Source organism: Balaenoptera acutorostrata, chromosome 4 (assembly GCF_949987535.1).
Source record: "Balaenoptera acutorostrata chromosome 4, mBalAcu1.1, whole genome shotgun sequence".
In the NCBI taxonomy this organism is placed as follows: domain Eukaryota; kingdom Metazoa; phylum Chordata; class Mammalia; order Artiodactyla; family Balaenopteridae; genus Balaenoptera; species Balaenoptera acutorostrata.
In genome coordinates, this window is record NC_080067.1 from 27,256,782 (window position 1) to 27,269,040 (window position 12,259).

Consider the following 12,259-nt stretch of genomic DNA (forward strand, 5'->3'; position numbering starts at 1 on the left):
TATGAAGCTCAACTGCTCGGTCAGGTTCTCATGGTTAAAAAGCATAGGAGGATTAAGTCCGCCGTTTCAGAGAAACTTCTGGTGAGGTACTATCTCTGAGTGTAGTGTTTTTCCAACAAGAGTAGAGACCCATGAGGAGATTGTGAAATTAGTTTAGCGCGTTACTACCAGATTTTTTGAAGATATAGAATATATAATGCAATATAAAAAATAATAGACTAGAAAATATCGGAGTGCATTGCACATAATAAGAGTAAGCATTGTTTTTTAGGCTTTGGGGTTTCAGTTTATATAACATGATTTTTAAAAACGGTGGGTCACTGTCAAAAAGTTTCTAAACCCTGACTAACAGGTTAATAACCCAGGATTTGGAATCAGTTGAACCTGCATTTAAGTCCCAGGTCTAACATAAACTAGCTCTGTGACCTTGAACAGATTTTGTGACCTTTCAGAGCCTCTTTACGTAGCTATAAAAATGGGGGAATTTCTCCTGTGAGGACTATATGAAGTTGCATGTGTCAATCACTTTGCCCAGTGCTTTACTTACAGTAGGTGCACAGTACACAGACTAGACTAATTGCAATCACTTTTGTTGCTGATATATTCAGTCCTGGCACCCAGTTATGGGACACTGCTCTTTTTCTTCGTTTTAGATCTCGATGTGGTGGAGATGGAGGACTCAGAACCAAGGATTTCCAAGTGATTTCTTCCAAAGCACGAGAAACTAACTCTGTTAAGCCTGCTCTGTTCTAACTGAGGTAACTGAATTTGCATCTCTCTGTACTCTACATGAAATAGGAAATTTTTTTTCTGAGGGACTGAACCACTCCCAAGGAGCTTATGATATGTTGCCAGCGATCCACCAGGTTTGGGGATTACAAAGTGACAATGACATTTAGGTGAGCTGTTGTTAAGGAGACATGAAGCGGGAACTAAGGGCTTCTCATTCCAGTTCTGCCAGTGACTGTCGTGGGAGCTTCTGTAGGTCTCTTCTTCAGGCCGGAAGGACCCACCGACGTCACTGAGGCCCAGAGAGGTTAAATGACTTTTCAGAGAGACCCAGTGGGCTGGGTGGGGACAGGCCTGGAGCTCGCATCTCGATTGCTCAGTCATACAGTCAGCTTCTGGGCCTGCTGCAGGGTGACCACCGTGCTAGGCGCGTGAAGAGCCCGCCCCCGGGACACACACTGTTTGCACAGATGAGTATTGACAGCCCAGAACACTAAACTTCACCTTTGAGGCATAGAGAGGGCCCCAGATAGTGATAATAACAACTACCATTTATCAAGCACTTTTGTGTGTGAGTGCAAGGCAGTGTGTTAAGGGCTTTAAGTGCTGTGTTTTTACTCACTTCTCACAATACCCCTGTGAAATAAGGAAGAAGAGATGTGAAGGATTGAAATGTGAAAATGCAGGCAGGTCATAGAGTGCTTTGTATCTCAGACCACACTTAGGATGCACATTCGGTATGTAAAGCACAATGCTAGGACCATGAAGTTCAAGGGAAAGTGCTTGCCCTCTAGGAGCTTATAACCTTAACTCCAGAGAGGTGGAGTCAGGTGGGCAATGCCTGATATTAGCTCCTCTCCCCTTCACCTGCTTCCCCGGCAGTCAGTTGGAGCGGATCCGGAAGAGACCAGAGTAGTTGATACATCATAGTTCTGGCCCTTCAATGCAAGTTTTCATTTTATTCAAATTTGACATACATTTCCATCCACCTGTGAATACATACACTTTCAATTTATAAACAATAGTAAAGGGCTTCTCTGAATTCATTTGTTTATTTGTTCATTCAACAAATGTTTATTGAGCTCCTACAAGGCACTTACTTGGGTATTCAAGACCAAACATATGACTATGTTTTTACAGTCATGATAATGGTCATGCGCATTCTCTTAGCAAGGAATTATCGTTCAGCTATTAGAATTTTTCTGTTAACATGCTAGAATATTGGCTGCAAGGATGCTGGAGATTAACCCATAATTAGGATTCCAACTGGATAAGTAGGAAAATCTTTTTTAAAATCTTCAAAAAGGAATTTCTTTTAATTTTTTGATTCTGCTGTTACTGTCACCTTTACATAGAGGCCTTTTCTTTGTCCACTTAACCTATCGGCAGAGGAAAAAGCAGTTTGGCAAGGGGGCTTTCTTTGACTTGAAATGCTCTCCTCTTTTAGCTTGTAGGCCACACAAGACACTGAATGTTCAGAAGTAAAGCAATTTAAGAGATACTTTAATTTACAAGGTACAGAGTTAGAGGTAGCTCCAATGATTGCATTAAGTAACAGAAATCAGATTGTAAGCCTTGAATGCTACTTGTAATAAACTTAAGCTCCAAATGGAACAAAGGAGATGTTGAGTATGAATGTGCTTTGCAAACTTCTAGGAATTCTATAAATGTTACAGCAAATATTTATCGAGTACCTACTATGAGATCGGAAGGAAAGGCAGGGCAGAAACCAGAGGCAGGGAGACCAGTTAAGACAAGTACCACCGTCCACCAAGGAAAAGACAGGGTTGGGGGAAACTCAGGGAAGACCGGAAATGGGTGATAGCAGTGAAACAGGAAAGGAACAGACGCAAAGGGAAAAATTGACACAATCTGACATCTGATTTCCAATCTACTCAATTGGAAATCTGAGTAGAGAAGAAATAGCTAAAGTTGACATTGAGATTTCCAAAGCAGCGGTACCCATGAAGATACTTGGAAGGAGGTGAGGGGCTGAGTTTGAAGTGTTGAAGTATGATGTCCCCCAGACGATCAGGGACTTTGTACCCTGGAGGAAGGCCAGGGCTAGTTTGGGAGACACTGGGTTGTGAGAAAAAGTCGAGAGGTGAGAGAAGAGATTTTTCCGGTGGGAGACTATAGGGAGGCAAAGCTTGAGGGTGGAGCCTTATGAGAAAAGAAGGACCTAGGGAGGACCTAGAGAAAAGTCTGGCAAGAGAGTGAGGAAGAACAAGAGAAGAGGGCTCCAGAAGCCAGAAGAAGGGTGTTTCCCAGAGGAGGGAGCCTGGAGTGTTAGACGCAGGAGGAGGCGGGATGAGGCCCAGGAGGGCCATTGGTTTGACAAGTGGTAGATCACACATTTGTTGGTGTTTCCCTTTCCTTTGTTGGTGTTTTCCTTGCAGAATGAATATCAAGTGGTTTCATTTGCAAAAAATTTGTAGCTTGTGCAAATTAAGAGTCACTGTTAAATTTGATCCTTGCAAGCCCCAAAACACACTTCTGATTACTAAAATTCAGGCTGTTAAATGTGGTTTTAATGGTAGTCATCCACTTTATTCTGTTGTCAACAGATCGACCAAAGACGATCCGTTGATAGAAAGCTCTTTAAAAACTACATTTCTGTTGACGCAAAGGTTTCTAACAGTAATTAAATTTGTGTTTTGCCTTTTACCATATGGCTGTTGTATGACATGAGACAGAGAGAGAGAGAGAGAGAGAGTGTGTGTGTGTGTGTGTGTGTGTGTGTGTGTGTGTTTTCATGGGCATATGAGCTTAGTACAATGGAATGAGAAGGCTGGGGTTAGATAAATCTAGTTTCACAACCTAGCTGGGCCATTTTCCAGGGTTGTGACTTCAGAAAAGTTACTCTCTAAGCCTAACTTTTTCCATCCATAACTCAAATAGGATTATTTTGAAGATTGAGTAATATATAATTTGGTCAGGATCTATACCGTAGTAGGCAATTAATAAATGCTGATTGCCTTCCCCTTACAACTTTTTTTAGGTATATATATTTTTGCATAATATTCATTTATACCCAAAGCCTTATCTTTATGATTTATTTTAGTGTGTTAATTTTGTCATGGAAAGAACATACCTCCCACGATAGCTAACCTATCCTGTGAGAGTTCAAGTGACCAGCAATTTCATACGGATAAGAATCCCCTTGGGGAATTTATTAAAATGTAGGTTCCCAGGTCCCTAGCACAGAGATTCGAATTCAGTAAATTTCAGGTGGGACCCCTGAGAATCTTCATTTTAAACAAGCACTGCTGTGATGAAGGTTAACAAATGCCAGTTTCTAGGAAGCAGAGGAAGGGTGTAAACCTGAGACTTGATAGGCTGATTTCAATTTCGTAGAGATATGCCTGTGCTCAAAATTCTTATATTTGTGTTATTCATGTTTACGGATTATATTTGCAATGAGATAAAAACACATGGATCCCAGATGTCAAGGAACGGTGGTCTTATCGCACCCCACTATCGCCATCCGCGGTATATCCACGGCAGTACTGGGTGACATACAGCCCCCAAATCATCTTCTTTTCCCTGCAGAGTAAGTGGTGACACCCTGTCGCTATGCCCAGAGTTTGCAAAACCAGTGTAACTTTAAATGTTGTTACCAATAATATATTTAATGGCAGTAACAGTGCACAATCACGCCATTAAAATATTTTGATGCATTTGTCTATCTGACTCTGTGTCTTCTGGTTGATAAACATCTGTGTCATTATATATCCTTTGTTCTCCGCATCTTGGAATCATATAATTTTTAGTTCACGTTGTTCTCAACCTCATTTTATAGTTGAGAGAATAATTTGTCCTTTTTTCACCTCCTAGTCCCAGCTCTCTTCTTTGCTTATTCACAGGAAAGGATTGAGACATATATACATGCTTGGTGTTAAGCTATGTATGGAGAATATAAAACATATTTGACTTGTGTATAGTAAATTGCGCTTTACGTTCCTTGTACGTAATTTACAAATCAGATGACTCAATGGGGATATGTTTATTAAAAAACTCTACTGAGTCATTTTATAACTGTTGGCATTCCATTGATGGTTTGCTTCTTTTGGAGCAGGATGCCAATGTCCTGGAGCCTTGCCTAGAATCAGGGTTTCTCCGTCTATACCCATAGCCCTTGAGGAGAGAAGACAGAACTGAATTTCATGAAGTCCATTCTATACCTTATGTGCCTTATCTCAGCCATCTTATTACAATCTCCAAATAACCCGGTGTGGTAGAAATTGAGGCAAAGAGGTTCTGTAATGTGGCAGATGTTGTAGAGATGAGATTTTCACACCCTGGGCTCTTATCTGGCTCCAAAGTCCAGCCTCCTGTCTCCACACCCCGTGTAGTTTCCCCAGCCACATACTGAGAGTATGAAATAGATCATTGTTCCTGATTGTGGCTTAGAGACCCTTGTCCCTGGTATTACAGTAACCTCAGAATTTTTGACAAGAAGCAAATGGACAAAGGTAATGTGCAAACTTGAGTTAGTTCAACAAATATGAACTGTGTGCCAGGTATCAGATCAGGACTCCACCCTCGTGGGCCCTCCCTATCTTTGTCACCTATTCTTATCTACCATCCAAGTGCTGCTGCAGGCTTTTCTTTTAGAGTGAAGACACCAATGGATTTCTGCACTGATAAGATCAAGATTTGTGTCTTGCTATAGCTATCGCTGTCCCTGTGTGGGGCTGAGTGTTCCCAGAGTGCTCTGTCACTTTGAAAGTTTAAAACAGTTCCTTAGGGGATTGCCCGGAGGTGCACAATAAGTGTTTGTTGATTACCCTCTGAGACCCTGAGGAAGTCTACAGGGGGTGAGGGAAGGAGCCCAGAGCCCTGCAGAGGGGGTCTGGGGAGAGGTCAAAAGACCACCGTGTACGAGACCGGTCTGGAGGCTTGGCAGTTCTTCCCGTGACCCACTGTGCAACCTTGGGAAGGAAAGGCATGTAACTTTGCTGGCTTGATTTCCTCAGCTGTAACTGGAGAAGGTTTGGCTCAATGATGGCAAAGGCCCCTAAGCAGAGGTGCTGAAGCAAGCATATGGTAACTCCATGTCTGAGGCATGCCAGGGGTCCCGGATTGCAGAGCTTCTTCCGACTGTCCTCGAAGGGATACTAGTACTGGCCAGACCTCAGGTTCTGCCTTTACCCCATACGCTTTTGAGGAAAGTGCATGAATTTAAGAGTGAGAGAGATTGTCTGCTTTGGAGGAAATAAGGATTTTTACTGGCTGGGAATCAATCAAAAGGTGACAAAATGGGAGGTAGGGAATCACGGTTTGAAATTTTATGGCTAGGAAGAGCCTTAGAAATAAACTAGCCCAACCTCTTCGCATTCCACATAAGGGAACGGAAGTGCAGGGAAGTCATAGGATTTGCTCAGGGTCACACCGATAGTGGCAAACAGGGAACAGAAGCCAGTGTCCCCTGCCCGTCTGGTACGCTGTCTGCAGAAACAGGTAGGTCCTGTCCTAAGGCAGATTATCAGGAGAGGCAGTCAGTAAGCAAAGCCTAAGGAGGCACCGGCACTCTACGACTATTCTGTTGGGGAGAGCAGCCTATCATGCCTGCTGGGCTTCTCACAGACATTGCTAAAAGGACACTACAGTGCACACTTTCCGTCCCATCAAAGCCCTTGGATTCTTGTCAACTAAGGTAATGAAGAACATTTCTTTTTGATCTGGGAGAGGCAGAAGGCTGTCTCCTGTTTTTTAAAGCATTTTCCCTCTCTCATTTAAATGAAAATCGCTAAGGTCTACCATAATGTAGTTTCGAGAGGAATGAAACATTTTCTCAGGGAGTATGAAGAGGAAGACCCAGCTCGCACACCCCATGTTGCTGGCCATGCCTATGTGCGTGTTCATCGCAGGGTGCCCTGTTGTCATGAGAAATCCAGTGGCTGTACAAATGCTACAGGGACATCCTGGGGTTATTTCAGTAACCCCTGAAGGCCGGCTCTGTGCCAGGTGAGAGAGATAGGAGCTGCCACTTCCTGCTTTGTGAGTTGGATGTTGTTTCTAGGTCCCGTTTTGTTTGTGTTATTTTTCCTGTTCGTCTGTTAGAACAACTTCTGATTATTTGCAGGGTTGATTACCACTAGATAATAAGAGCAGCGATTCAGTAAAAACAAAGCTGAATTTATTATCTTACCAGGCAAGAGAGACTGGCGTTCAGAATCAGTCTCCCCAAACGTATAAGCATTTTTCATGCAAGCATGGAGATTTCTGATTAGTTCTGATAGAATGCTGATTCACTTCTAGACCAAAGTGAGGATTTTCTGTTTTCAAAACCTACTCGGCATTCTGGTCTGTCCCTGCGTAGACCTATTTATTCTGGTCTTGTGGTCCTTGACCCGAACTCGGAGAGCAGGGGTGCCAAGGTCTCGGGTGGCCCTTGGTGCTCATGGGAGTGGCAGTAGCCAGTCACAGCTGTGTCCCGGGTGCCTGCTGCAGATTCCTCCTGTCGTGTGTTCTGCCCTTTCCTTTGCACTAATGCACGTTCCACCTTTGCTTTAAAACGGGAAGGGGTGGGAGGACCACTTTGAGGAAGCAGAAGGCACTGGGATACATGGAAAAAGTGATGACGTGGCAGTGAAATGAAGCCCCGAATGGGGTTTTACTCAGATGTTAGAGAACTGGCCTACCCGGGTGCTGTGTTAAATCAGGTTAAAAAAAAAAAACAAAAAAACCTGACCTTTAAAGTTTTTCCTGTCAAGGTCTAGCAATTCTGGAGTTTCTTTAGCCCCTGTACCCTGCAAGTTGACTTTTTGCACAGAAAAAGAGTGAAATATTCTCTCAGAAATTACCTGGGAGAACGTTATTTTCTCTAAATGAATATGCACTACGAAGTGAGTTCTTACCTTGTTTTGTTGTTTATTTAATATTCTTAATATTCATCTTTGTTTTTTGACGTTTTTTCAGGAAATCACTCAGGATCTTTGTACCATGTTCGAATGATCTGTGTTAAGACTTTCTTTTCTATTTAATGATAGGCGTTTGCAATAAGATGATTTGCGCGTCTCTCTATTTTAGGAAATACTTTTCAAGGCCTTTAATTTTTTCTCTTTTATGAAGCTTAAACGGGAGTCTTACATCCAATCCTAGCAGCTACCTTCCATTAAAAATGACCTATTTTTCCCCCCATGAGGTTTCCTGACTCAGGGAGGAAAATAAAAGTCGGGTGATTAGTCATTGTGGCGTTCAGCAAACAAATACTTGGGAGGCCATGATTTATGTTGCTGGTCGGAAAAAGAGGTTATATCTGTCTCTAGACAATGACTCTTGTGAAAGGTAAGTGCCCTGTGTTCCCAGAAGGTCCCCAGAGTGCCCCTGTTTGTTGCGTTCAGGTTTCTAAAACCCGGTGGCCATTTTCTGTGAGTTTGAATCCCTGTGTTAACTCCTCCCCCTGTGGAGTCTATGAGCATTTGTTTTCTAAAATGAAAGCACAGGCAGAAACTCGAGCTGTTCTACAGAACAGCCTGTTCTTTAGATGTTTTTTTTTTTTTTTTTTTTAGATCAGTGTATCTAAAGCATAATTTTTCTAAACAGTCTATTGTGGGTTTTTATCTACAGTGGGTTTGGGTTTGTTTGGGGAATTTTACTTTTTTTTAAATGCAGACAACATATTTATTGATGTAATTGCTCCCTGTTCGCCTCAGCCCCAGATAATTTCACTCTGAAACAGGTGAGCAGGGAAACTATTTGGATATCTACTGCCAGAAACCTTCATTTAGTTTTAATCAAATTTCTTTGGGGGTAAAATTGGCAAAAGCCAACTGGAACTTAGTTCCTTTCATACTCTTCCCTCCCCCACCCCCCCATCCCCGCCCAACAGTTTTCCCCAGTCAGTTTCTTTTGTCTAAACCATCGTGCATCCATTTGTGTGTCTGGCCAGAGTTTTTGTAGCCTTTCCGCAGTACAGAAAAGCTTCTTTGCCTCTGGTTGTATGTCAGACTGGCCGGTGGGCTTGCTTGACAGCCCTGCCAGTCACCTGCATCTCCTGAATCCTAGTTTGAGGTGACTTTCACAATCCCGTGCTGCCTCAGAGATCTGTGCTGTCATGCCTGGCCTCTTTCCAGAGATTGCGGTATTGCCAGCAGTGGCTTCAAACTGGAAAAAGGGGAGGTGGAAGAGAAATGATGGAAAACATGGGAGGAGGGATTGTGGAAAACAGAGGAGAAGGAAATGTGTGTGCAAGGAAAGTATGTACGTGGACTCAAGTAAATATCTGAGAGCCCAGGTCTATAAAAATGATCTCTGTGCATTGGCATTTTGTGTCTGGATCCAGGTGGGGAACCACTGTGAATGTGGGGCTGTCTGTTGATGGTGGGGAAGAGGCGTGGTAGAGCTGGGCAAGTGCACCGGCAGCTCGGGACTCCCCTGGCAGTCCAGTGGTTAAGACTCCTTGCTTCCACTGCAGGGGGCGTGGGTTGGATCCCTGGTCTGGGAACTAAATCCTGCATGCCGCATGGCGTGGCCAAGAAGGAAATAAAATAAAAAAATAAAGTATAGCTTTAAAAAAATAAAGTATAGCTTTAAAAAAAAAAAAAAAGGAGTGTTAGCAGCTCTTCTCCAGGAGGGTCCCCCCCCAGCATGACAGATGCTTAGACCACTCTCCAGACCAACTGGGTCGGCTCTGCACCAGCCCCCTCAACGTCTCTAGAGCGGGGTTTGCTTCCTTGGCTTGACCGCCATTGTTCCATTGAATACTTCTCTGAGATTCCCCGAGGACACTTGTGATCTTGCTGGATATGATTTATTGTGTTGACCCCATTATTTGACCTCCAGGCTCCATTTCTGTGATCTAGTTTCTAGAATCGTTGTTGTCTCTGTGACGCTGTGATGGAGCATGGTATCAATTCAGAATACTCTGACCCACTGAGCAGCTGTGCATTCTCAGCAGTTACTGCTTCCCTTATTACATCACCTGCTTGTGCTGAATATGGAACCGAACGCTCTATTAAAATGGAGAGCTGGGTGCCTCTGAGAGTGTGAGTCTGATTGTGTGGCGGGCTGATGAGGAGTTATCATTCTCCTTCTCGAAGCTTGAGCAGACTGTATCATTAAAATGATTTTAGGGAATTCCCTGGCGGTCCAGTGGTTAGGACTCGGTGCTTCTACTGCCAGGGCCCAGGTTCAATCCCTGCTCAGGAACTAAGATCCTGCGAGCCGTGTGGCGCAGCCAAAAAAAATAAATAAAAATTTTTAAAAAATTTGACTTTGAAGCAAAGTGGACAGTTTGATACCTGCCCCTCTGTGCCCCAGGACTCAGTAGGAAATTTCCCACATGGGAATGAACAAACTGGAGGGATCCTGAAGAAATATTATGTGACCCAAATATATTCCGTGTTACGGCTTCCCACCACCCCTTCTTCGTGAAGATGGAGTACTTTGGTAGTTTTGAAAGCTTGAATACTGATATCTCACCATTTACATTTTAGGAGGGCTATGAATCACTGTATGGAGATTGATATGTTCCAGGCTTAAGTGATCTATCCTTATGTTATAGATTAGGGTCTAAAATTCAGATACATCCAGGGACAGGAAGATAATATGAATGTTCAGTGTGGGCTGGGTATAGGAAGATAGAATGGTTAGATCGTGGCAAACTGGAGGGCATTAAAACGTTTTAAAATACTGTGGGGCTGAATGAAACAGGTCTGCAGGCCGAATTCAGCTTCTGGACTGCTGCTCTGCACGGCAGTTACAGAGCTACACCATCTGACTCCATCCACCAGGCTGGGTTTCCTCAGTGGCAGCTTGCCCAGTCTTCCTGCAGAGCATTGGGCGTGGAGCTCTCCAAGACCCAGCCCAAGAAAAATTCATGGCTGTTGAACCTTCTCCATGTCACAGCAAATAAAGGAGCTACTCTGGATATGAAGCGTGTCCATCTCATGCAGGCAAAGTGATTTGCAGCAGCAGAACACACCTTGTATGTCGGAGGACACCTGGAGAGGCATCAGACAGAGCAGCCTTGACTAAGCTGCCCAGCGCTCAGTGTGCCCATTTCAGGATGGAACAGGAAGGACCCACCAATGGAAGCCCCGCCTTACCCGGCCATGTCACTCCCAGGACAGCTGAATGGAGCCAAGCCTGCAGAGGCTAACCTGGATGGTATTGGGCCATGGGGTGACAGCAGAGGACAGCGGGCATATCTTGATATACCTGGTCTCTGATATTGACCTGCTTGGCCCAAGGTTGCTTTCTGAAATATCAGGCAGTTAGCAACTTCCTAACTCGTCCTAGGCTGGGACAATGTGAGAATTGTCCTCTCTCTCCGTTGACACTCTGTTGACCTTCCGCACATCCTGGAATTTATAATGCCTTCCCTTTTTTCTAAACATCTTTTAATCACTCTCATTTTCGTCAGCTCTCTTGGTGCTAAGTGAGTCATAATGTCTGCAAAGCACTTACTTAGCACAGGGCCTGGCATGTAGAAAGTGCTCAGTAAATACCAGCTCTTATTGTCATTGGCATCGTCATCACCGCCATTATAACTCTTGTCATTTCCCCAGTGGATACGGGAACTTGGTTTCCTTAAACAACTTGGTTGTGTACCTCTGCCACCACCACCCTGACATAAAGGAAGACGGACCCCACACACATAACCCACTGTGTCGGAAAATGCGCTTCACGTGATCCCCAGCTCACTCCTGCGCGCTAATGTTTGGGGAGCACTGCTCTAGGCACCGTGGTGAAGTACAGAGACAGGCTTGCATAGAGATTGGTCCTTGTGGACTTGCTAACTAGGCGGGGTACTTTGGGACGGTCTCAGGGGTGGACGCTGGGGAGGGTTGTGCCTTTTACATTATACGGTAGGGATGTATGATGGGGTGGTTTTGACCACACTAAGAATCTGATTCTGAAGGCTTCAGTCCCCTGGCTGTGACTTTAACCTCAACAAAGTACCTGATTCCTACCCCCCACCCCATTGACCTTCTGGCCATGCAAACCCTGTTGCCAAGAAGGGAAATTCCTATATTAGAGGACAGACAACCTTTGTGCATCAGGGAGCCGAAACAAATAGTAAAAATGTAGAACTTTAAAGGTAGAACCTGTATCGGTGTAAAAATGAGGGGCAAGCCAGTCTCAGTGAAGATTTTGGGACCCTGGTAGGTGATGAGAAGGGAGGTGTAGCTGAACGTTTTTTTTAATGTTGGTGACCGAGAGTATTGCCTGCTCCTAAGAAACATTTTGAAAAGTAGAAATAACCGATCCCATGCTGCCATGGTGGCTTATTGTTTGGACTGGAAGCTACCAAGGTGGTGAGGAGAAAATGGCCACAGGACCTTAGAGATGAAATCCTAGCTTCATATCAAATTCATTTAGTTTAGAAAGTGAATTAACTAAAAGCCTTTTCAGCCCCTCAAAGCTCTCGCCTGTATTTTGAGGGTAATGTGGTCTAGCATTTTGTTAATTCATGATTGTGGTGATTCTTTTTCCTTTCTGTACTGTACTTTCAGATGGCCTGAGGCACTGGACACTTAGTGGCCTGGGGTCCTTAGGGCTACATGAGACTCGGAAGTGG

The 12,259-nt window shown here is 44.1% G+C and overlaps 1 protein-coding gene across 5 annotated transcripts in view; it reads left to right on the forward strand.

Annotated features, from left to right (window-relative positions):
* ZBTB38 (zinc finger and BTB domain containing 38) overlaps positions 1-12,259 on the forward strand; it is a 76,255-nt gene that overhangs the window by 33,475 nt on the left and 30,521 nt on the right. For all 5 annotated transcript variants that reach the window (XM_007188053.3, XM_007188054.3, XM_007188056.3 and 2 more), the window contains one exon: positions 654-758. The gene's annotated coding sequence lies outside the window, so the exon portion shown is untranslated. The remainder of the gene's footprint in view (positions 1-653; positions 759-12,259) is intronic.